Consider the following 25062-nt stretch of genomic DNA (forward strand, 5'->3'; position numbering starts at 1 on the left):
CGGTAGCTGCGGTGCAATGATTTGAGGAGTGACTGCAGAGTGAATGCAGTGAAAAGCAGCTGGTGGTAGCGGCGGGAGCAGGCCAGCAAGCACAGGGGGAAAGTGGAGAAAAGTGGATAGAAGGCAAGCGGGGCACACAAGGCATAATTGGAGGCTGCACCCGATCTTATCAGGCTGCCTCCGCAATCTGCACTCACTCACTGCAGCCACTGGCTAATGGCGGCCGCGCTTGCTGCGGGAGCTCCACTCCCAGCTCCAGCAGGTCTCTGGTGAATTCCAAGCTCTCCACAATCTCCACAAACACTCCCCACAAATGCATGACCTTCCTCGCTGTCAGGGGTGTCTCCATGATGGTACTAGCAGCGTCACAGTAGCTCTGCTGCTCGCTCTGCTACTCGCTCTGCCGCTCGGCCGACCAGACACACCTCTTCCGGTCAGCTGATCTGGGTGCTGGATGAGCCGAGTGCCTCTGTTCTGAGGCATCTCATTTGTACCTGACAAATTTTGTAATGTGTATAATGTGGGCAGAAAAACACTGCAACGCCTTTAGTATTACAAGAAGTCTAGGAAAATAGATGTACTGGGTGGAAAAGTAATTCCTAGATGTGAACAAATGAAACAAGGCAACATGGGGAATGGCAGAATAGGAGTTGTTGCAGGGCCACATAAACTTGCTGCCCCCATAGGAAGAGTTCATCTTTCAAAGATTACGAAGATGTCCGTCAGGAAAGCGGAAACATAGCACATCCAGCATCTAGCCCTACTACCCATGTTTGTAGCCTCACCATGAATTATCTGGGCAGGTTTGCTTTAAAATCTATAAATAAATGGTGCAGCACATGCATGGGGCTTGGGAAATAATGACTGCTTCTACCACCCCCCATGTCTATTCAATTGCTTGGGTCTCGAAGTCATATCCTGGTATGTAACTGTCACTGCCAGAGCAACGTATATGCCAGCCTCACCTGCCTCCATCCTTCTTTAGTGGCCAGCAATGGGCAATAGCAGTAGCGCATCCTCAGGAGGGCGGGCACATCCTTTGAGGCTCTTCCCGATGAGCATGGATTGTGTCAGTGCCAAAATGTTTATCACCCAGGGACATGCGCTGTCAAGGTGCAGTAACACTGAGTTCATAGTCTTTGGCAGCCAAAGAAAACCTCAACAAGTACGACAGCATGACCATCGTGGGAAAAACTGAAGAAAGGACTATCCTATACTTACACTGACACTAGGGGGTTAGGGGACAGCCGTCCCGTTGGAGGTCGGTTCCGCTGGAGTATTGGGGGAATGGTGCAGTACAGGGGAGTAAGCATGGGTGGAAAATCCGTTCCGCTCGCGGATTTTGCGGATTTTCGGGAAATTCGCAATCCGCGAGATTCGCGAATCTCCCGCAAAATCCGCAAATCCGCGAGCAGCGGATTTTGCTCGCACTGTTCGCGTGAGTTCGCGCCCCGCGAATAAGTGCAAAATTGCAGAAATACGATTTTAGCAAAACTGAAAGTAACTACTTACCAGGTTCAAAAGTTCAGGCTCATCATTAGTAGCCATTTCCTGTAGTGCTTCCTGAGGGGCCCCTCCAGAGTTCAGTTGCCAGTTGAAACTATTATGTGACCCTGCTCTGAACCTCAGAATAGTTACACATATGCCACAAAGGTCCTGAATTACAGCTAAGGGAGACAAGCAGGAGCCAGGCTGGAAGTTAAAATCCATTAATCAGCCCCTAATTCATTATTGTCAGTTGGGGCAGGGCAGATGTTGTAACTAATTTTGCAACAATGAAAGCACTTAGCAAGTGCAAAAGATCACTAATCAGGGAGCACTAAGGAAGCAGGTGCCAGCTAAAAAAATATTCTGTGACACATTAATCAGCCCCAAATTAATTCAGGTCACTTGAGGCAGGGAAGGTGTGCTTTGCTTTGCCGAAAATAATGTACACTGGACAACCAGAGGGTGTGGTGATGAAACAGAGGGTGGCATGGGTGGGCCAGAGGGTGGCATGAGTAGTCAGAGAGTGGCAGTGGTGACAGAGAGTGGCAGTGATGAAGAAGAGTGTCCCAAACAGGCTGGACACGTAGAAACAACAAGTTCGCAAAACTTGCGACCCGACAGGTAAGTTCGCAAATTGCGAAATTGTAAAAACCCTCGCAAACTGGCAGAAACACGGGCGAACACAAAAAAAAAAAATCCGCAAATTCGCGGGAATTCGCGGATTTTGCGGATTGCGAATCCGCAAATCCGCAAAATTCGCGAACGCGAGATCCGCAAAATTCGCCCATGCTTACAGGGGAGTGTGTTTTGTTTGGGCTACATGCTGTTAAAGGTGGTAGCCCAAGCATTAATAAAAGGCCATTTTGGACTTCCACCTGCCATTTGGTCGTTACGTGACACAGTAGCGGGTCCTATTCATTTTTCAGTTATTCGGTCCTGTTCTATTTGGATACAACTTTCTGATGGCTGAAGAGAAGAGGCCATTCAACACAAGTAAGGGGAGAGGGTCAACTGTATCTACAACTCTACCACCACGAACCCCCTGAACCACAGTCTTACACACATAGAGGGGTGGAGAGACTAAAAAAAAAACATATAACACCACAAAACAGAAAAAATATAACTGTTTTGAAAATACTGCCCTCACTCACACACCCAATTGTGTGACATGCTTCATCATCGGGTCTGCTTACAATACGTCCAGGTGTAGCCACACTCTGGATGAAGCATAAGGGAGGGGATGAACAAAAAAAAAAAACAATACAAAACCAAACAACATATATACATAATAATAGTGATCAGTGAATTTCACCCTGTGACTCGAACTGGTGTACAACAAGTGCAGTTAATAGGGAAGTGTTTAAAACTGGTTTGGGGATACCAAACAAAAGTTTATTAATAGGTTCCACAACCAGGATTAAAAGGAAAAAAAGGATGGGTAGTGTTTCCAAGAGAAAATAAAGTTTCTCAAAACAACCCCCCTGTTACCGCTAGTGTGAACATGTTTTGACCGACTTACTGTGCCAAGAAGGTCCACCCGGTCTTCTTTAGGACGTATGTTGCTCCCAGTCCTACTATTGGTCAAACCGTAGTTCGGTCAAAGTACCAAATAACTGATCACACAAGATTCGAGTTGAATCAACATGTGTGGAGGGGATCCCAACAATGGGGGAGACGCAAACTGGAATGATAATACTCCTATGTAAGTATGTTGTAAAAAAGGCAGGCACTCTGCTTACTGCGTGAAGTGGGGCATCTGGACCTGTTAGCACGCGGTGCTGCTGCAGTGCTGTTCCACCCAGTGAGGCGCTCTTTAGGTGGTGTAGTTGCCACGGTGTGGCATGCTCACTACCAAGAGGGAAAGCAACTGGCAAGCAGCAAAGCCTGGTAGGGAGCCACAGCCAATCGTGTGTGCAGAGAGCAGCCTCGAAGGTGTGTAAATGGTGGTGTGAGTTATGGAAGGGGCTGTGCATGGTGGGAGCTTTGCAGGAGGAGTGCTGTCCATAATGATGCTCCCTGGCTGTACTAGCATCACACATGAGAGTGCTTATATTTGAAAGACATGTGGCCAGGCATAGGGAGGGTATTAGGCCAGAGAGGAATGGCCTAGGGGCTAGAATCAGGACCCGGGTTGGAGTCAAGGCCTGAAACAGCCACACGATGCAGCTGCAGTGGGCTGAAGGCCTTGGCTGCACACGTGGACACAGTGAAAGACAGGTGGGGGTAGCAATACAGTAGCAAATTTGGCCCTGGCGTGTCGCAGACCAGCAATTTGAGAGGGGTCAGCTGGCCTCTGTCAGGAGGAGGACTGTGATTATAACGAGGAAGAGGAGGTGGAAAGGGGTGAGGCAGGCCTTTAAAGAGATGCCCACTCCCAGGATGCTTAAATCAGCATAAAAGGGTGAGAATAAGTACAGGCCATCCATGAGGAAGTGGGATTGGTTAAAGAGGGCACCTCGTGGATTGCAGTCACAGTGGCCGGGGTAGTTATTTTGAGGGACACATGGGGCTTGGGGTTGAGTGGGCGCTGGGAAGAAGGATAGGGATCCATGTATAGGGACCCATACATAGGGTCCAAGTGGAGCCCGGCGTCTGCCTTAGTGGCGGCACTCTTGGAGTGGAGCGACAATAAATGACAGGGGTAAAGGAGTATGGGAAGGGGGCACATTCTGGTAGAACGCAGCGAGGGTGGACAGAAGTGGGTAGGCCCAAACTCCAAAAGGGTTTACTTCCATGGGTTCAAAGGCGGTTAGGGTCTCAGTTTCAGGGAAGACAGCACATGGGCATGGATGGGCCTGAGAAAGGGATAGTGAAGAGGTGACTTCTGCACAGGGGCAGGTGTCAGGGGAGGAGGGTTTCAGGCAACATGGGGAATGGCAGAAGTAGGGAAGGTAGTGTAGAGCCAGGTAAGTGGCACAGAATATAGGGGTTTGAAAGGCCTTCCACACGGGACCTGTACTTTATGTTGCAGTTGGGGGGACATCCTCACATGGCAGAGTCTTGAAAGCACAGTCTAGTTCCACAACCCTAAGGAGAAGTGAAGGCACGGCACAGAGTGGTCAGTCAGAGGGAATTGTGGTATGTGATCTTGGCTGACACAAGAAGGCCCGGTGAAGCCTTGTCAGGGCTCTGTGAGGAGGATAGTCTTGAGGAGGGTGAGGTTGTGGACAGCCATGTGCCAGTTGAAGATGAACAGAGGTGTTGGCAGCAAGGGGCAGGACAAACCAGGGGGGACCATTAATCAGTTTCTGCATAGTGTCTTATAAATTGCAGACAAGATAACAGCAAGATACACTCATACTAGGTTAACGAGCAGGCAGGTTTTACTGGCAAAATGGCAGGCTACAGAGCCGGCACCACCCTTAAGCCAGATATGGAAATAAGGGCCATGGAGTTCCCAGTTATGTTGTCACTTAAAGTGTATTTTTGGACTGAGGTGGATAATGTAGCTCACGGTTACAGAAAAGCCGTTATCTAAGGACAATTGTGGTAGTTATGGAGGAGCAGAGATTGGACAAAAAGGAAGCAGAGGGTCCATGAGAAGAAAGCCCGACAAGTGGAAGGTGGGATTACTACACCTGCATGGGGCATTAGCGGGCGTACAGCGGAATGAGAAGTACAAGTGTGCGGAAACGAGTACTAGGTATAAGGCAGGGGTGAAGGAGAAAAAGGGAAAGGTTGAGGTAGCAAGGGCAAGGAAACAAAGGTGTGGAAAGTAAAAGAAATGACCATACTTGGGGATCACTAAATCATTTGGGGAATGCCTTATCTTGGCCACAAAGTAGAACATTTGGAGGGATAATATGTCCAAATGTTTAATCTGTTACATAGGGCCAAAGCGGGGTAAAAGGAGGAAGAGTATAAACTATCAAAATGACCTAAGGTTCCCATAACCATAGAGGCATATTTAATTTAAGCAAGCGTCTCCTGTGAAAAATATCCTGAAAGAAGTGTAGCACTATTTAACTATATGTATGTCATATGTAAGATGCGGGTCATGTATGGGTATATATGTGGGTGCGGTGTGATGATGAATTTTGGGTGAATATGGCCCCAGACTCATAGGCAAAATGGGGGAGATGGAATCCGATCTATGGCAACACATACGAAGGGTCTGGCAAAATTTGGGAAGACAATATTAACAGCCAGTGGTCTGCCCATAGTATATCAGCCCTTTCAGTCTCACAACACCTAGTAGGGATGGAATAAACAGCTAAAGGCCAGGGAAGAACACCAGGAGCATGCTGGTATTTTAATAAGGGGCTGTGCACGAGGGAATACTGCAAGTTCCTGCACAAATGTTTCAAATGTGCAAGAGACATGCCCTTGTGCTCTGATTTGGCAAGGACCTAGCAAGGAGGCCATTTAGGGGGATATACAGGACAGTGGCATCAGAGTCAAGGGGTTTCAGCCACAGCAGGGAAAAAATAGGGAAGGTAAGGAGGCACAGGGACCTGGTCATAAAGACCCATATGCCAGTTAAGCTGGACAGTCTGGATTTTTGGCTGCAACCATAGGTTAATAAGGTAGATGCAGCAGTGCTGAGGAAGGCATTTCATTGGGGTTCCGACTCAGACACAAAGTCCAGAGAGTAAGACTGTGAGCTGAAAGTCTCAAATCGGTCAACAACATCCACAAGTGGTGTGGGAGAAGATGCATAAAGAAATTTGGGAAAGCCGGATGGCAGGTCTGTTTGATGACTGACTGTTGGCTAAACCCATCATGTAGCGGTGGTTCCCAAAAAAGAGCAAGGCCAGTTTTAGCTGTTACAACAGTGTTGTTGGGAAGAGAGGCACTCAATAAATGAGTTTATAGCTGAAGACTTGGCCTTGATACCTCAATATTTGGTGGATGTGGCTATTTTATTGGTGGAGTGGGCGGCAGTAGAAGCGTAGATGGTGAAATGTGGCATAAAATAAGCCTTTCAGTTGTTACCAGTACATCAAGAGAACTTCAACTTGCTGTGAGCTCAGTTTGAGGGGCTGTGGTATGTAGACAAGGGTCTGCTGATGAGATGCTCTATATTGTGCGCACTGTTGGTCGAGTGTTTTAGCTCATTCTTGCAACAGCTATTTACTTGGTGCACAGGGCACAAGTGGCTTACCCACTATCTGGATGGTGTCTTCTTTGTTAGCAGTCCAGGCTCTGCGGTCTGCCAGTGGTGGCTGGTAAGTTTTCAGGAGGTCATTGAGGAACTTGGGGTCCCCTTGGAACCCAAAAGGACTATGGGCCTAGAGACAGTGCTTTCCTTTTTGGGGAGAGAATCGTACTCAGGAATATGGAGGCATGATTACCACCAGACAAAAAGTTGATGATGCACTTGTTGTTAGACCCAATGCTGGGGAAAGCTGAGATTGAGGTTAGAGATGTTCAAGTGCTTCTGGGCCATTTGAATTTTGCATGTAGGGTAGTACGTGTTTGCAGGAATTTTTATATGAGTCTGGGAATGGTGCTATCAGGTCTTACTCTGCTGCATCATCATGTGTGGTTGTCTGCAGGTGTGAGGGAGGATTTGCGCATGTGGCTTCTTTTTGGACTGGTTCAATGATATTCCATTGTACACACCTTTGAGATGTTAAATGGGATGTCTAGGTCTATTCTGATGCAACAGTGGGTGTGGGGTGTGGTCTGTATTGCCATGGGCAGGGGTGCACAGAAGAATGGCCCAAGGCTTGGAAGTTTAGGGGCTGCAGTATTGTGTTTCTGGAGTTCTTTCCATTGGTCATTGCTGTTGCCATGTCGGGGGGACGAGTTGGCCCACAAAAAATGTTGTTCTGGATTGACAACATGGCAGTGGTTCAGGGACTACCAGGGTGCGGACGTTGTTAAAAGTTTTTGTGATTGAATGCTTGAGACATAACATTTTCCTTAAGGCAAAACATGTCCCAGGGGTGGACAATGACATTGCAGATGCATTGGCTGGTTCACAGTAGGAGACATTCCATGGGCTGGCCACGGAGGTAGACAGGGACCAGATGCATATTCCAACAGAGCTATGGACAGTAGGAGACAAAGGCTGCTCCAGCTGGTGGTACGGTCTTTGGTGGATTCCACCAGGAAATTGTATACAAAGGCGTGAGAATAATTCTTGAGCAAACATGCTCGCAAGAGGCTAGCGGGCTGTGAGAGAGTTGAGGATATAGTCCAGTTTATATTGACACTGATGGAAAAGGGCTTTCGCGAGTCATAATTGAAGGTTGCTGGCAGGGATTGTATTCATGGGTACACTGCTCTGGTGTTATGCACAGTCAGCATGGGAGCAGTGAAAGCGTATGTTGGAAGGCTGAGTTAGGGAGCAGGGGCATTCGAGGCCAAAGTGAAAGCTTCTTACATGCCAAGTTTCTACGCAGGTGATCCGAGCTCTGTCGGCTACATGCAGCATAGAAGGGGAAACTACGTTGTTTGTATAAAAGACAGGTAGATTGTGTCAAATGCTTTTTCAAAGTCCACCAGCGCCAATGCATTCAAGCTCAGAAGTTGGTTTGCTCTCACTAGTGCTACATGTAGGCTCCTGATATAGGGATAAATGCTTTACTGAGCTTAAAGATATTTTGACTCCCATTTGCAAATGGTACGAACAACCTTAACTAATTTGTTGTGAAGAATATTTTCTGATATCCTGGCCTCTATGTTATTTAAAGAGTTTTGACAAAACAAGGTACAATTTTGGGGCAGCTTATCTGGCTTTTATATCACAGTAATGCTGGCACTAAAAGGGTTAGGTGGTAGGGAGTTTGCGTGATGAGTGTCATCAAACATTGCTAGCAGATGTGGATTATTAGTGAGGCATATCTTTAAAAAAAACGTTCCCAAAATGTGTTAGCGCTAGGTGGTTTGTGGCTAGGCAATTCAAAGACGGTATGTTGAATTTCTTATGCACCTATTGAGAGGTTCTATGTATATGATTCAAATTCCTGTATGGAAACTACTGTTTGCCAAAATAGACAGAACTAGCTCAAGGTCTGTAAATGCTATGAGTAAGTAACTTGTTTTATAGAACGTGCTGAGGAACCCAGAGAGGATCCTCAACGACGTTTCAAAATCCAGGACACCTAGGTTTGAGAGAGTTTTAAGCAACTTCAAACCTGATGCTTTTTTTAAATGCTTGTTCATGTTGCAGGTATAGTTGGAAGCACACAGCATTGCAGCACCACAGTGAACTCGCTCCCTTGAAGAGGTTTTGTACTCACAAAAAATGTGTGAATGCAAAGATTAAGCAGATACAAGTTGAATTAAAACCATTATGGCTGAGATACCCGCCACCCCCTCTCAACACAATCCCCAAGGATGGGAAACCGGAAACCGTTCTGAAGTTTTTGGAAGACGGGAGGGAGTGACCCTCCCGGGCCGTATTTATTAAAATATGAAACAAAATTAAAACATTAAATCAACAGTTTTCATATTATGTACAATTTCATTACCACATTGCGCTGTTTGGCTAACCTTAACATATCCTCTAATACAAAGGTTCTCCTAGCCGAACTAACATCCTACCAAACATTTACTTAACTTTTGAAATTGTACATCCTAACGTTTAAGGGCCAACGGCAAGGTCGTAAACGGTGTCAAGATCCCTAACCCAGACATATCCCCCTCACTTGAGAGGGGCGGCACGGAGGCATACCTCAAGTGCAACTACCAATTTCCCTTGACTTGACGGGGGCCCCAATAAAACTCGACGCCACTTAAAGGTCGTACGAGGACTCGTGTGAGGTATCTAGAAGGTAGCGTAGACCCCCCCCCAAACCCCACACAACTTACCACATCTGCCGTCGCAGACGTCCTGGTCCCGGGAAATTCCCCAGGAGGGGGCTGTAACCCCTCCTACCCATGAAGGGGCCTTGACCGCCTTCCCTTTCCTTTCGGCGACCCATCCTTAGAAGGGACCGCCTCCCCGTTGAGGGGCCAATGGCCACCTCCCCCGAGCGCCCCCATCCGTAATGGGTGACGCCCACTCATAGGGATCTTCCAATTAGTGCTCACCGATCATGACCTTACCGCCCGACCAAAATAAATACGACAATGATAACTAAATAACTAAAGACTAAATATAACAGACAGTAGCAACAACAACTTTATTCAAAGCATGCTTACTGATGAACACTAAAGCACAATTACTTTATTTGCAAAACATAACACAAATCGATCATTCTTTATTGCATACTCAAAATCTTCACGATAATACCACAACCTGTAAACGAAAATCAGAATTATCCATTAAACTTTATTCAAAAACCACTCGCTGTCTTCAGGGGCTGTTGGGTGGGTCAAAATTGGCTCTTCGTTCCGTCTCGAGCTCACGTACAGCGAGGAGGTGCAGCTTCAGAGCACAGGAACAAGAGGATGGTTTCCGGTCTTGTTCCTCCTTTTATCCGTCTTCAGGGCGGGCGTAAATCCGCCCCTGCCTGCTCCAAGGGCGTGGCCAGCCGCGTCAGTGTCTAGGCCAACCCACTCTAGGGCGGGAAAAGGCGCGCCCCGGCTACGCCGCTTCGGGCATACCAGCCGAGACTCGCCTCCCGCCCAAGATGGCTTCCCGGGGGGATCGTGGTACTCTGCCATACGTTCGGGGGGACCGATTGGTCGCCCCTTTCCATATGGCTGAGATACCCGCCACCCCCTCTCAACACAATCCCCAAGGATGGGAAACCGGAAACCGTTCTGAAGTTTTTGGAAGACGGGAGGGAGTGACCCTCCCGGGCCGTATTTATTAAAATATGAAACAAAATTAAAACATTAAATCAACAGTTTTCATATTATGTACAATTTCATTACCACATTGCGCTGTTTGGCTAACCTTAACATATCCTCTAATACAAAGGTTCTCCTAGCCGAACTAACATCCTACCAAACATTTACTTAACTTTTGAAATTGTACATCCTAACGTTTAAGGGCCAACGGCAAGGTCGTAACCGGTGTCAAGATCCCTAACCCAGACATATCCCCCTCACTTGAGAGGGGCGGCACGGAGGCATACCTCAAGTGCAACTACCAATTTCCCTTGACTTGACGGGGGCCCCAATAAAACTCGACGCCACTTAAAGGTCGTACGAGGACTCGTGTGAGGTATCTAGAAGGTAGCGTAGACCCCCCCCCAAACCCCACACAACTTACCACATCTGCCGTCGCAGACGTCCTGGCCCCGGGAAATTCCCCAGGAGGGGGCTGTAACCCCTCCTACCCATGAAGGGGCCTTGACCGCCTTCCCTTTCCTTTCGGCGACCCATCCTTAGAAGGGACCGCCTCCCCGTTGAGGGGCCAATGGCCACCTCCCCCGAGCGCCCCCATCCGTAATGGGTGACGCCCACTCATAGGGATCTTCCAATTAGTGCTCACCGATCATGACCTTACCGCCACAGGTCCGGATAGTTGACCGGCTATCCGGACCCCCCACCACACTCCTACCTAAAGGTCATGTTTTAACGTCTTTAACCAAGCTATGAAGTCTCCTATGAGTAACTCATTCCCCATCCGAGACAAATGAACACCATCCCCCAAGTACATATTGTCATCATTAATACACCCATGCGAGATAGAATGCAGTGCATTGGAACGGAACAACCTACTCACTTTGTTATTAATTTTTCTCACAGAGTGATTTAAAGCAGAAACAGAAAAAGCCCCCCGCCACACTTTTCGTGGGATCATATGGGACCACGCAATTGTGCACCCTGGAACTCTCCTCGCTAACCAACTTACAGTGGAAAGCATCGCCTCCAGGAGAAGTCGTCTACCAGTGGTGACGAAATCATTGCCCCCAAGATGTACTATGACTACAGACGGCGGTGACCTCGTCCGCCCTAGCAAACCCTCGAAAAATGATTGAAACTGGTCAATACAGAGACCGCCCTTTCCGTAGAAGGACACACTGTACCCGTATTCCCCAGCCACGTGCACCATGTCACCTGCCTTGAATACGTCCGCGGCACGCCTCACGTATGAGTGGCCCACGACCCACACCTCCTTTTTAACAGCCGGTGATGTCTGACCGCTGGCCCGGTGTTGGGTCGACTGCATATTCCGCCCCGCCTCGTAGGCTTGCGTAACTGAAAACCAAACAAAAACAAGAAGCGTGAGTACATCATTACAGCTTCACAACATGTGCAAACGCACATACCTTTTATAACAATTGGAGGACCAACGCCCCACACGTTTAACTTGTTCCACATTCAGACCCCTGGCTGTAGCCTCTGTAGCAGCCCCTATCCGAAAGGAATGGGTCCCAAACTCGCCCGGGTTCAAGCCCGCAGCTGTAATCGACATCGCAAGCACCCGCTGAAACTGAAACCTTGTCAGTGGGGTGGCGTCCGCGTGTCTCAACAAGGTCCCCTCCCATGATGCCACCCTTCGTGTTAAATAATCCTCTAGACACTTCACTGGGCACATGGACGACCCGGGAATCCTGCGTATAATTATGCAGTCACCCATCCCACTCTGATCGGTCTTGGACCTCACAAACGAGACAGTCATCGTCTCCCCTCTGATCTGAACGTGCTCTGTGCACAGTCCTCCCGTCACATCCTGCTTGTTCCTTGCCACTAATTCGCTTACCCGCATAGCCCCATGAAATGCCAGCGTAAAAGCGGCTCGGAATAACACTGTCTCAAACTGAGATGAACATGTTGTAGGGAGTCTGGATAATAACTGGGCCAACCTATCCAAACCTATCGGGCGCCTCTCATCTACTCTGCGACCCTCAAGGCGTTGCCACCCACGTAGCGCTTTTTGCACAACGAAAGACGCTGTCGGGTCCTGGATCCCATGAGCCCTAGCAACAAAGGAAATGGCAGCCCGATGCCTCTGGGCCGTGGCCACCGATTTCCCTGCCAGATGTAACGACATCAGAAAGTTCACTACCCATTCCTCCTGGCCCCAAAGCTCCTCTCTAGCAGTCCCCAAAAAGGCTAAATAGGACCGGAACGCCCCTTCATATGCCTTCCTCGTCCTGGGTGCTAAACTCTCTCCCACGAGGTTACGAAGTTCGGGGCACCGAGAGACCAGAGAGCTTCGGGAAAGGGTGCCGGCTCCGGGTCCGCTGTGGGAAGAAAACCCCAGAAGGCCTGCATACGAAAACGAGAAAGGGCATCAGCCGCCTGGTTCATTACCCCCGGGACATGTCTTGCTTTGAATAGCACATTCAATTGCATACACAGTAATACGATTTCCTTGAGCAGTCTCAAAATCCATTTGCATCGTGCTGCCTGGCTATTGATACACTCAACCACGGTCATATTGTCAGACCAAAATACCACAGAGTGATCCCTGAACCCTTCGGGCCACGTTCTCAGGGCCACCAAAATGGGGAAAAGTTCCAGGAAAGCAATGTTACTTGTCAGTCCACTGTTATGCCACCATGCCGGCCATTTTTGTGCAGACCATCGAGTGCCGAAAATGGCACCAAAACCCATGCTCCCTGCCGAATCTGTCCACAGCCCCAGCTCCTCAGAGGACACGGCCGGTTTATTCCAGACGACTCGACCATTGAAATCCGCCAGAAATGCCAACCAAATGCGCATGTCCTGGCGGACCTCTGCCGAGAGCCTTGTCCGATGATGGCCCTCCTTCAGTCCGACCATGGCTTGAGCGATCGAACGGGAAAAAGGGCGGGCCATTGGTATAACTCTTAGGGCGAAATTCAACTGTCCCACTAACTGCTGTAATTGATGCAGCTTAACCTTAGATTCACTCATACACATTTGCAGGGATGCCCTGAATTTTAACACTTTATCACCTGGCAAACGGAAACAACCTTCTCCGGAGTCTAACTCGATCCCCAGAAACTCAAGGCAAGTCGAAGGACCCGCCGTTTTACCTGGTGCCAATGGCACGCCAAACTGATTCATTAACACACCAAATGCAGCCAAAGCTTGCCCACATTCCGGATCCCCGGCTGCCCCCAGGAACAAAAAATCATCGAGATAATGCATCACATGTTGGAAACCCGTCTTCTTAGTGAAGACCCATTGTAGGAAACTACTGAATTTCTCGAAATAGGCACAAGATATAGAGCATCCCATCGGCATACACCTATCCATGTAATACTGACCCTGAAACATGAATCCCAAGAGACGCTGATCGTCTGGATGTACCGGGAGCAACCGGAACGCTGACTCGATATCAGATTTTGCCATCAGCGCACCGGGCCCCAGGCGATTCAAAATGGCTACGGCCTCATCGAAGGATGCGTACCGCACCGAACACATTTCCGGGTCTATCGCTTCGTTTACGGAAAGACCAAGTGGGGCTGACAAATTATGTATCAGCCGAAACTCACCCGGGTCCTTCTTGGGAACCACTCCTAAAGGCGAACAAACAAAGTTAGCAACCGGGGGTACACTAAACGGACCGGCGACTCGACCTCGAGTAACCTCCTTCCGAATCTTTTCCTGTACCACGGTCGTATGCTGCAAGACCGATAACTGATTTTTGCATTTTTCCACACCCTGAAAGTCACCCACTGGGATGCGGAAACCATATGAAAACCCGTTCCGCACCACCCCAGCAGAAGCACGATCCGGGTATTCACTGAGCCAGGGAATCATTGCCAAGGTATCAATCGGGGTAGGTAAAGGTGCCCCTCGGACTATGTTAGACCTGTTTGGCACCTCCTCTACTCCCGTTATCACCCGTTTTGGCTCTGCACGTGGACTCAGGATGGGATGATTGCCCACACCCACTACATTCGTGTCTAAATTTGCACGACCCCTGGGGCCTAGTACATTTACCCCTGTTAAAGTTCCAACAAACCCCCTTTTTACCTGCATTACCGGTAGGCCTCGAGTGATTGTCGGTACCCATACCTGATCGAAAGGGCGTCCCCGCATACTGACGGGAGGATTCGCCCTCGTTACTCCCCACCAATGGCAATTTCAACATACCAGTATCCTTCATTTTGGACCAGGACACAGAATCATAACAATCCCAAGTTAAGTTTTTATCATGCTCTTTTGCTTTTCTGAAAAGATTATCATAGCAAAACCAATGATTACCCTCGTGTGATACAGAGTACCCCATGATCCGTGACTGATAAATCGGCAATTCGGGTAGCAATTCGGGCCTTCGTTCTCCCAAGATCGATGTGAAAACCCCCCACGCCCTGCCCCAATTGCCAATGTTTTCATTTACCTTAAAGACGGCCATCTTTGCGCGCCAAACACTCGGATGCATGAGGTCCTTCTGACCTTTAACATGCTCCATCTCATAATGATCAGTAAGCAACGAGAAGATGTTTACATATTCCCCTGCCCATATCTTCTCTTTAATAGCTAAAGGGACATGCTGACCCAACTTCTCCCTTCGAGATGGTGCCGACTCCTCCCTCGCAATCGGCAATGGCCGCTTACCTGAACTGGACGCTGTGTCTGTGACTGAAACCGTCCCCTGTGACTTCTCTACGGCAGCAGCCGGCGTGGATACCCTCGCTGCTTCCCGTGTTTCACGCAGTTGCTTCATCAACACCTGCGCGTCGACAGCCGTGGCGCCCTCGCTACCTTTACCCAACCACGCTGCTAATTGGGCTGCCAGCTCGGGCGGCATATCTTCCCCGGACACGGGGGTGACCACAACGGGAATCGGATTCCCTTCCTCCGGCACGGGAGTGGGTGCTTCGAGCGGGACACTAGGACCCGGGATATCTCCCCCAGCTGCTCCCCTCCTGGGCCTCTTGCCTTTTCCTCCCGGGGCTGCTCCCACCAAAGGACGTTTCGGCCCCCCTTCCTCGTCTTTATCCATTCGCCTCTTTAGGTCGGTCACCTCTTTCATGAGAACACGCAGCATCTGGTCGGTAGTCATTCGCTTTCCCGCCTTCTTCGGCATTCTTCAACAGAGTATCTGGAAAACAAACAAGAACGATTACGACGCTCAAAATTGGCTCTTCGTTCCGTCTCGAGCTCACGTACAGCGAGGAGGTGCAGCTTCAGAGCACAGGAACAAGAGGATGCTTTCCGGTCTTGTTCCTCCTTTTATCCGTCTTCAGGGCGGGCGTAAACCCGCCCCTGCCTGCCCCAAGGGCGTGGCCAGCCGCGTCAGTGTCTAGGCCAACCCACTCTAGGGCGGGAAAAGGCGCGCCCCGGCTACGCCGCTTCGGGCATACCAGCCGAGACTCGCCTCCCGCCCAAGATGGCTTCCCGGGGGGATCGTGGTACTCTGCCATACGTTCGGGGGGACCGATTGGTCGCCCCTTTCCATTCAGATCATCACAATTAGAAAATGGACCTCAGTCGCCAGGAAATAGATCAGTGGTATAGAGAAAGAAGGCCAGCATGTACAACATTGAATTACAATGCCTTATGAACAAGTCTAGATTAATCAACATAAACAAGGTAACTTACAGAATAAAGGTGTTACTGGGCATATTGTTACAAGTGAAAATACATGAATGTTTTGAACTACACAATCGTCAAACAACACATAAGAACCGCAGAACTTCCATTAACGAGGCACATGTGCCTTAAATAACTGGGTGTGAAAAAGTAAAGACAATATTTCAGCATTTTATTGAAATTTCGATATAGTTGTGATTTAGTTAATGCTTTAAACATTTAAGTGTATCTTTATCTCAGAGACGTTCCTGATATTATTATGGGTACGAGTGCACTCGAAAAACAAAATGATTTAAAGTGAATGTACTTAACAATCTAAGAATTAGACATATATGTACTAAACCTGTATACTCCTTTAAGAAGTGAGATTTACATGTGCAAACACATAAGGGGGCAGGTTTACCAGCCCCTTGCGCCACTTTTGGGTCATTTTTAACATGGGGAAAATGACGCAAAAGTGGCCCAAGGGGCTTGTAAATAATCCCCAAGGTTTGCAACTTCGAACTCAAGTGTATCAATGGAAGGAAAGCATAACCTTTTGCAAATATCATACTTTTAAATGGTTCTTTTTAATTTGTTTCACAGTTTTGTGCACTATTTCCATTAGGTTTCATGAGCATGACACAGCATTTCAAGGTCTACTGGTTTGCTCTAATTAAAAAGGCAATGTAAAACAGTGCCTGGCCACCAGTAATTAATTGTGATACGATCTTTATTGTGTTACATTCGAGGTCTAGCATTTCATAACACATTTCACATTCCCCATTGCCTGCTCAGACTTCAAATTACACTTTTTGCAGCAAATGCTCCTAACTAATATGTGGTATATTTGGACCTGTTTCTTCACCTCTACACAAAAAGGGCATATTCAAGTGAAGCTAAGTGTCGATCAATCATCTGCTTTCTATTAAACTTCTGTAGCACCTAGAAAGTGGCAACTGAGTTAAATTTGCTCTTTGGTATACAATTGGAATAGCTGCTTTGAAACCTTCTTTTAACAAGATCAGAAGGGCTAGAGCAGACCAGAAAGGCTTCGCCCTTAAAGTGGTTTACACACATCATCTACCAACAAATTACCGTTCTTTGAATTAAATAGAGAATAAGTATTTCTCTCTTTGAAGCTCCTCGGCTTTAAGCAACTACCTCAGCAATAGGCAACCGAAAGGTATTTTAATGCAGTGCAAAACCTGACGGTTTCCATTTCCTATTTTGTAAAGGTGACCAACTCTGTTATAATATCAAATGTATAAACTTCCCTTCATCAGTGCTCTGTTTAATTGATCAAATAAAGTAAAATATACTACTTTCCAGTGAAAACTTAAAAAACCTTTAAATACAGGAACTCACCTTAAAACAAATAAAAAAGTGGAAATATATAAATGTTGATTGGCTGGCCACAAACCAACAATATGTTGTCTCATCTATTACAGGCTCAGGGACACAGGTCACTTCATCTTCACAATTAATTAAAAATATAAGGAGGCAAGGTGAGGACATCCTTAACTAAATGGGAATGTGGGGGGCAGGGAAGGTCCCAAACTGCTCTCCTCACTTTATTGACTTACCACAACATGGACAATATGTTGTGGCAGCCATTACAAGACTTTAGTGGACCAGGGTCAGCGGACTCGATAATTCTCGCCTCGGTGCCTACTCTAACCAGGGATCACACTCGGCAACTCTGGGCATTAGCTTGCCTCATCTCTACAACGGCCCCCCCCATTCGCCGGGATGCCTGGTTTCACCTTGGAGATACCCAGTAGGGACCATCTCACAGGGATAACCAGGACGGGTTCCCCAGCGGTCTACAGCGCCACGACGCCTCAGGGCAGCAGTGCGCTTTACAAGACCACATACATTACATACATTACATTTAGGACATGGGTCCCTTGGAAATACATTGTAGTGAATGCTAGGCTTTAAGGTCACAAAATGGAGCTCACACTAAGGCTCATAACAGATTTTGGTCACATCATAAATCATTTGTTGGTGGTATCATACTAGGTTTAGGAACTGTGACTGTGTTCTAAAGTGATTTTATCCTGTGGAAAAAAAAACCGACCAGTTGCTGGGATTTGATGAACTATGTGTGAATTAAAATTGTTATAGCTCATGATTTTCTCATGGAGGTTATAGAAGGTGCTCCTGAAGCTAAAAGGAAAGCACATTTTCTATAAATTCTATCTTCCTCAGTCATGTGAGAATAAAGTCGGATATTCTGAATAAACATGCTTCCAACAGCAGCAGCCTGTCAGTTGATTCTCCAGTATTTTACTTCAGCATCCCACAGTGTTCTAAAGAACAACTAGAGCTGTAGTATTTTGTACTCACAACAAAGCTGAGGCCCTGCTAAATGCCTTTTTGATGGCATAGGAGCTCTTAAAGTTAAAACGTTTTCTGGAGAGTAGACTTAAGTAAAGGACCATTATTATGTCAATGCAGGCAAACATTTAGAGGACTAAAATGTGAGGGGGTGTGGGTGTTTACTCATTGGATGCATCATGTATTTTTAAAGGATCAAAACATATTTATAGTTGCAGACGTCTGAATTAGGACAGAAACTCCTTTCCACTTCTGTCAACTATTCTATTCTGTAGTTTTTATATAATGCATGGCTACCCGGACGCCCCCAAGTGCTGCAACAGATGCCGTTGATCATCAGAAGCTGCAAGAGGATTAGTGTCTGAAGAGTCAGGTCTTCAAGGCTTTGTTTAAGGGGCATTCATGCTCTAGTAGCTGCAAGTCAAGAGTTAAGTTGTTCCAAAGTTCGGGCACCAGAAAAGAGGAAGAACTGTCTCCCCTGATTTTGTTAATTTGTCTAGACCCCTCCAGTTACCTAAAGAACGAGACTTGAGAGATTCAAGTAAGGAAGAATGATTGACTGTATCAAAAGCAGCTGAAAGGTGCAGGAGGATAAGAAGGCAAGCCGCTCCATTCTCTAGAGAACGATGAATGTCATCAGAAATGTTCAGCATGGCGATTTTGGTACTACAGTCTTTCCTGAAACCAGAACGAAAGGAGTCAAGTAAGTTGTATTTGCCTATGTGGCTTTCGAGTTGTAGTAAGACACATTTCTCCATGCTTTTGGCTAGGAGTGGGAGGTTAGAGATGGGACAGTGGTTATTGGGATCATTAGGGTCAGCCTTTAGATTTTTTTAAATTTTAAATCGTTTTTATTGAATAATAACAAATAAAGACAAATAATAAAGATACATTAAGATATAGAGTTAAGAATCATGAAAATAATGATACTGATGATAGTAATAATAATAACAATAAGATAATAATAAGATGATGACAGTAATAATCATAACAATGATAAAATGATAATAATGATACTAATAATAATAATGAAGTAATAATAACAACAATAATAATAACAACAACCACCAATAATGACTGTGCTCAAGTGCCAAATAGAACCTTCGTAGCAGAGTGCATGCTTGATAGTACATAAGTGATCAGATCAAGCATATCGCATGGTAGGGCAAGAATGGGAGTGATTTGCCCAAGTTGAAGGGAGTCAGGGACACATCCAGAGGCAAGGAAGGTGTTAATAATTTTTGTCCAACATGGGGCAATGATATGATTCAGGTTATGTACTAGCTTAGCCGGGAGTGGGTCTTTGGTTTGAGAGGTCGGCGTTAATTTCACAATAATATTAAAGACTTCAAGCTCAGTCATGAGTTTGAAATCTGTCGAGGTGGTGTCATTTTTCAGTTGTGTATTGGAAATGATATCTCCAGAACCAATTAAAGTAGATTGGTGAAGGAAAGTATTAGGAGGGTGGGTAGATTTGGAGAAAGGGGGGATGGTAAGAGGATTGGGAAAGGCCAAGATTTCGAGAAGGATTGATCATTTTTTGCAATTTTGTCCGGGAAGAAGTTGGCAATTTCCTCACAAATTTCATTAGAGGCCATTGCTTTAGGAGAGGCAGATGAAGTTTGTCTTCTGACAATGTTAATGTGTTTTATGGGCCTATTTTTAGCACAATCTAGTTTGGAATGTAAGAAAGATGCTTTTTCCATGAACATGTGCTTCTTGTATGTTGATCTTACAGATGTGAGGGGAGTCGAATGAGAAGACGAGGGGTGCTGTCTCCAAGTTCTTTCTGCTTGTCTAAGTTGTCTTCTTTCATTATTAAGTTCTGGATTGACCCAAGATTTATATTGGATTGAACTTTGTTGTTTTAGTTTAAGAGGTGAGACTTGGTCAAGGACATCAGAAATAGCTTTGTTGAAATGTTCAGTGAGCTCATTTGCGTTTTGGGAGTGCGGGTGCAGTAGCAGTTGAGCTTGATTTTTTTATTCAAGTTCAGTAGGAGGGACTTGTTAGAGGTTCTGATCAACGTCTTGGGTTTGTTATTTAATACTGGGGTAGGAAAGACGCTGGTCAAGATGTTGAACAGAATGAGATGGTGGTCTGACCAGTCAATGGGGACGATGTCAGGAAGGGAAAGCAGATCAATACTAGTGATGATTGTGTCAAGAGTGACAACTTTGATATGGGTAGGTTTGTTGCAGAGTTGCTTTAGATCATTTGTCTCAAGAAGGCTAATGAGGCTCCTAACAGAGGGATCACCAGCATTATTCTAGTGAATGTTGATATCTCCTTAAAACAAATTCTCTGAGGCAGAAAGGGATAAATTAGTAAGAAGGTTAAATAACTCATCAGCAAAGGGTAGTAGCTCACCTGGAGAGTGGTAGGTAATATGCAGTCTAAGAGGAGGGGAGCTTTTAACATTAAGTTCTACGCCAAGATATTCAAAGGTCATGTATTCAACTTTCTTCAGAAGGCAGAGTTGAAACTCGGTTTTGTAGATTAAAGCTAGGCCACAACCAGTTCTGTCAGGTCTGTCCTGTCTAATGATTGAGTAGCCTGGAGGACTGAGTAGGCCCAGGATGAACATCGAGTGGTCATTGAGCCAGGTTTCAGTGAGTAAAGCAATGTCAATAGCCTTACTGAGGATGGTTTCAGAAATCTCTGTAGCATGTAGTGCTGAAGATCTGCAGTTAATGAGCATGCAAGAGAGCGGATTAGGATTATCCTTAGCTGATTTGAGGTTGTGAATGGTGGTGAGTTGAGCAGGAGGTCTAGGCGAGTTGTGCGTTTGGAGTTGAGGGGACTTGGTTAATGTCTAAAATTACTGGGATGTTGGAGTAGGGGAGGTGATCAGTCACCTGGGACTTAGGAAGATAAGGGCAATAAGGTCAACAGTGGGTAGAGAACAAACAGCAAGGTAAGGCCGGTGAGCCCGTCTGCAAAGGAGGATGGTCGGTCACATGATGTGTTGAGATAAGTTAGGAGAACTAGTGAGAGAAGTGTCAGAAGTGTAGGGGCGTGCCCTGGAGTTAAGGTTAGAGAGATCCCCTCTAAGATGAGTTAATTCTGTAGCCAGAGAATTGAGTTTAAGTTAAATTCTGCTCAGAATCTGTGCAATATAGTGAAGGTGGCGCGGGACGAAGTTGGGTTGGTGATGACTGGGGAGGGAGCTCCCATGAAAGGAGGGTGATCAGAAATGGGGGAGGGAACCAACACATTAGTCAGGTGGTCAAAGACATTCAGACTAGTATTTATTAAGCTCTGAGTTATATGCTGAGAGTCGATGTACGATATGGTGAGGAGTTGGAAAAGTGATAGTAGGAGGGAGTATTCATGGACTAAACCACTTTGTATCACTTGGAATGGATTTAGTTAGAATTTGAGTCACTAAACATAGAGGAGAGAGCAGTAGGAGAACAAAAAGAAGGCAATTGTAAAGAATATGTGTTTGAGGGTGAAAATGGGAAGAAGGCAGGGGCAAGTGTTGATCGATTTTTGGTGAGAGTACGTGAGAGAGCGGTCAATCTTGGGTGCTGTGGGTCCTACACTGCGAAGTGAAACCAAGTGAGGTTCTGGGGATGGCCCTCGACAACAAAGGAGAAGAAGGAGTATCGCTAGAAGGGATAGGAATTAACTCTAGGAATCAATGAAACTGGCAAGGGGATAGTATTAGAGGGGATGCCCCTTTGAGAGGACAGAGACCTCCGTAAGGAGAGCAAGGCACAGCAGTAAGAATCCGAATGGGTGATAGGGATGCATGAACAATTCAGGCCGGGTCTTGATGAGGATGATAGCATAGAAAGGGAAAGGTGAGACTGAACAGGGAGAATGACTTGAGTCACAGGGGAGCAAGGCAATTGGGGTGAAAGGTTATTTTGGCCCAGTTGAAAGAGCAAATTGGCCATGTTAGTGAACTGGTTGTCAAAAATGTTGAGGTGAATTTTCTGATGCTTGAATAAGAATGTTCCCTGTCCTGAACATGGATATATCAATGTTCCAATAAAAGAAAGGGAGGGGTTAGTTGTCAGTTTAATTCCATGCGGAATTTTGATAGTTTTGGTGATAGGAAGGTGGAGAAGGAATGTGTTTTTCCATTTAGTTGGGCGTTTGGAGTAGAATATAAAGTCTGCTTTCCTCGTGGTACAAGACAAGGCTGTGGTAGGTATCCACTATTAACGTTTCAGGGTGAAGTTTCATTAATTTGTGTTGAATTTTTTTTTGGTGTGCATAAAAATATTTGACGAATATATGATGCTCCATGAGTGAGGGTCATGACTAGCGAGAGCAGGGTCCGGGGAATAATGAGGGGACTTTGTTGGAGACGTGATTTGAAACAAGAATAGAATATAAGCAGTCTAAGACAGGGAGGTTTCAGCTTGAACAACGCTGTACAGGGAGATTTCAGTTAGAAAAACGTTAGATAAGGAGAACATCCACAACATGTAATAGCTCACAGGTAACATCAAAGCATCAGATGAGAGCTAGTGTCGACAGAAATTCCTCCGTGATGGCCACTCGTATTAATGAAGATCATGTATCTGTCACTGGAAGACCAATTTTTCTTTCCCTTAGAGCCCTAAGACGCCAGAGAGACTAGCATCTCTTAACAAGGGCCTGCTGAGAAAATAGTGATTTTTATTATCTATTTCACTAGGACTGCGGAGGGGGGTAGTCCTTATACCTTTTCAGATTTCCTGGGAATGAAAAAAACAATTTTCCTTTTCCATTTCAAAGGGTTTGCAAGAAGAATAGTCCTATTATCATTTCTGATTTCATGGGACCGCCATTTTAAAGCAGGGCTTTACAGGCTAAGAGGGATCCTGAAATTGCGGCCCAGTCATTAGAAAATGGAGATCTAAGAGAAGCTGAAGTGGGGGGGGGGCAGACAAAACCGCAGACTTTAGAAGTGCAATGAGAATCTCCATCTCATAGACCCACAATCATCAAAAGGCATCCCAAACCAGGGCAGTCTCTAGATCACGTTCATCACTGTGATCATCATAGCGAACTTATGCCTATATAGATGCACTGGCACATGCCAGTCAGGGCCTGCAGTGAGCAGCAGCAAAGGTCAAAGTGAAGTACAAACAGGGGCAGCACTTGTTCTATCACAATTTGGAGCCTGCTACCGGGAAAACTGAGTTTGCAATGCAGAAAGTGGTTGCCACCCTCGATCTTGGGTCAGGTCAGGTCAGTGGCATAGAAGATCCCTTAATTGGAGCGATCTCGCTGGACTAAGCGAATGGGGTGGGGGCTCACCTAACTCAATGCCTCTCCCTTACCTCATCACTGGGTCGAAGACCAATGCAGTGTAGCAGCTCAGCCGCTGTGGGCTTGGTCCGTAAAGTCACAAGGATGGGGCAAGAGGCATTTACTGTTCTGTGGCAGCCCCTACCTTGTCCAGGATGGGATGGTGTTGCAGCTCTGTCGAGCTAGTGTCGATGTCGCTCTGGTCTGGCTAGAGCGGGTGGGATACAGATTGAGCTCCGTCACAGCCCAGCCGCGTCCCGAATGTAGCAGAGAAGGCAATGGAGCACGAAGCGTGGAGGCTCCAATGTGGATCAGACTCCCTCCCTTCCTCTCCAAACCTACAGAGATCAACTGTGGAGTACCCCAAGGATTCTCGCTCAGCCCCACGCTTTTCAACATCTACATGGACCCTCTCGCCACCATCGTCAGACAGCATGGTCTCAGCATAGTATCTCATGCGGATGACACCCAGCTCATCCTCTTTCTCACAAAGAACCCCGAAAACACCAGACTCAGCTTTCAAGAAGGAATGAAAGACGTTGCAGCCTAGATGAATGACAGCTGCCTAAAACTGAACTCAGAGAAGACCAAGGTCCTCATCCTTGGTCCCTCCCCCATGGTGTGGGACAGCTCCTGGTGGCCCCTACCCTCAGAAACCCACCCACCTCGATGGATCACGTCCAACACCTCAGTATCATTCTAGATTCCTCCCTCACCATGACCAGCCAGATCAATGCCTTCGCCTCGACCTGCTTCAACTCCCTCCACATCCTCTGCAAGATCTTCAAGTGGATCCTCCACGAATGCAGAAAGACCATCACCCACGCACTTGTAACTAGCAGACTGGACTACGGTAATGCCCTCTATGCCGGAATCAACAAAACACTGCTATACAGGCTTCAGGTCATCCAGAAAACCGCAGCCAGACTTGTCCTCGGAACTCCATGACACAAGCACATGACCCCGCACCTATGAGACCTCCACTGGCTCCCCATTGAGAAGCGAGTATCCTTCAAGCTACTCACCCACATCTACAAATCCCTCCACAACATCAAACCCAAATACCTCAACGAAAGAGTCTCCTTCCACGTACCCAATAGGAACCTCCGCTCCGTCGACCTCGCCTTGGCAGAGACCCCACATATCTGCAGAACCAGAGCAGGCGGAAGAGCCTTCTCCTACCTTGCAGCAAAGACCTGAAATGAGCTCCCAGTCAACATCAGACACCCCCTCTCTTCACACCTTCAGGAAGAACCTCAAGACCTGGCTCTTTGACTGATCGTGAGCTGCACCCACGTGCCTCGAAACACTCTTGGGTGAGTAGCGTGTTTCTTAAACCCCTGATTGATTCATTGAATGTGGATCTGTGCAAAAGGTCTGTGGAAGGGTCAAGGGGCAAATCCTGCTCTGCGCTACTTACGCTGATGGAGGGACACGGCAGAAAGAGGCACTGCACCCTTGGAAGGCAGGCAGAAGGCAAGGAAGAAAGGGATCGCCGTCTGCCATCTGCCGTCCTGACCCCGGAAGAGGGCCACAGCAGAGCTCAGTTGGAGGGAAAGGACAAGATTGCCACCAGAGTCGGATTAAGGACTGAAGTCATCCGAACGATGTATCGTTCCTCGTTGGATCATCACTCAAGAGGCTGGAGATCGTCGCAGTATCTAACACCAAAGGGCTGGAAAG

The sequence above is a fragment of the Lissotriton vulgaris genome, chromosome 3_1 (genome assembly GCF_964263255.1).
Source record: "Lissotriton vulgaris chromosome 3_1, aLisVul1.2, whole genome shotgun sequence".
NCBI lineage: Eukaryota > Metazoa > Chordata > Amphibia > Caudata > Salamandridae > Lissotriton > Lissotriton vulgaris.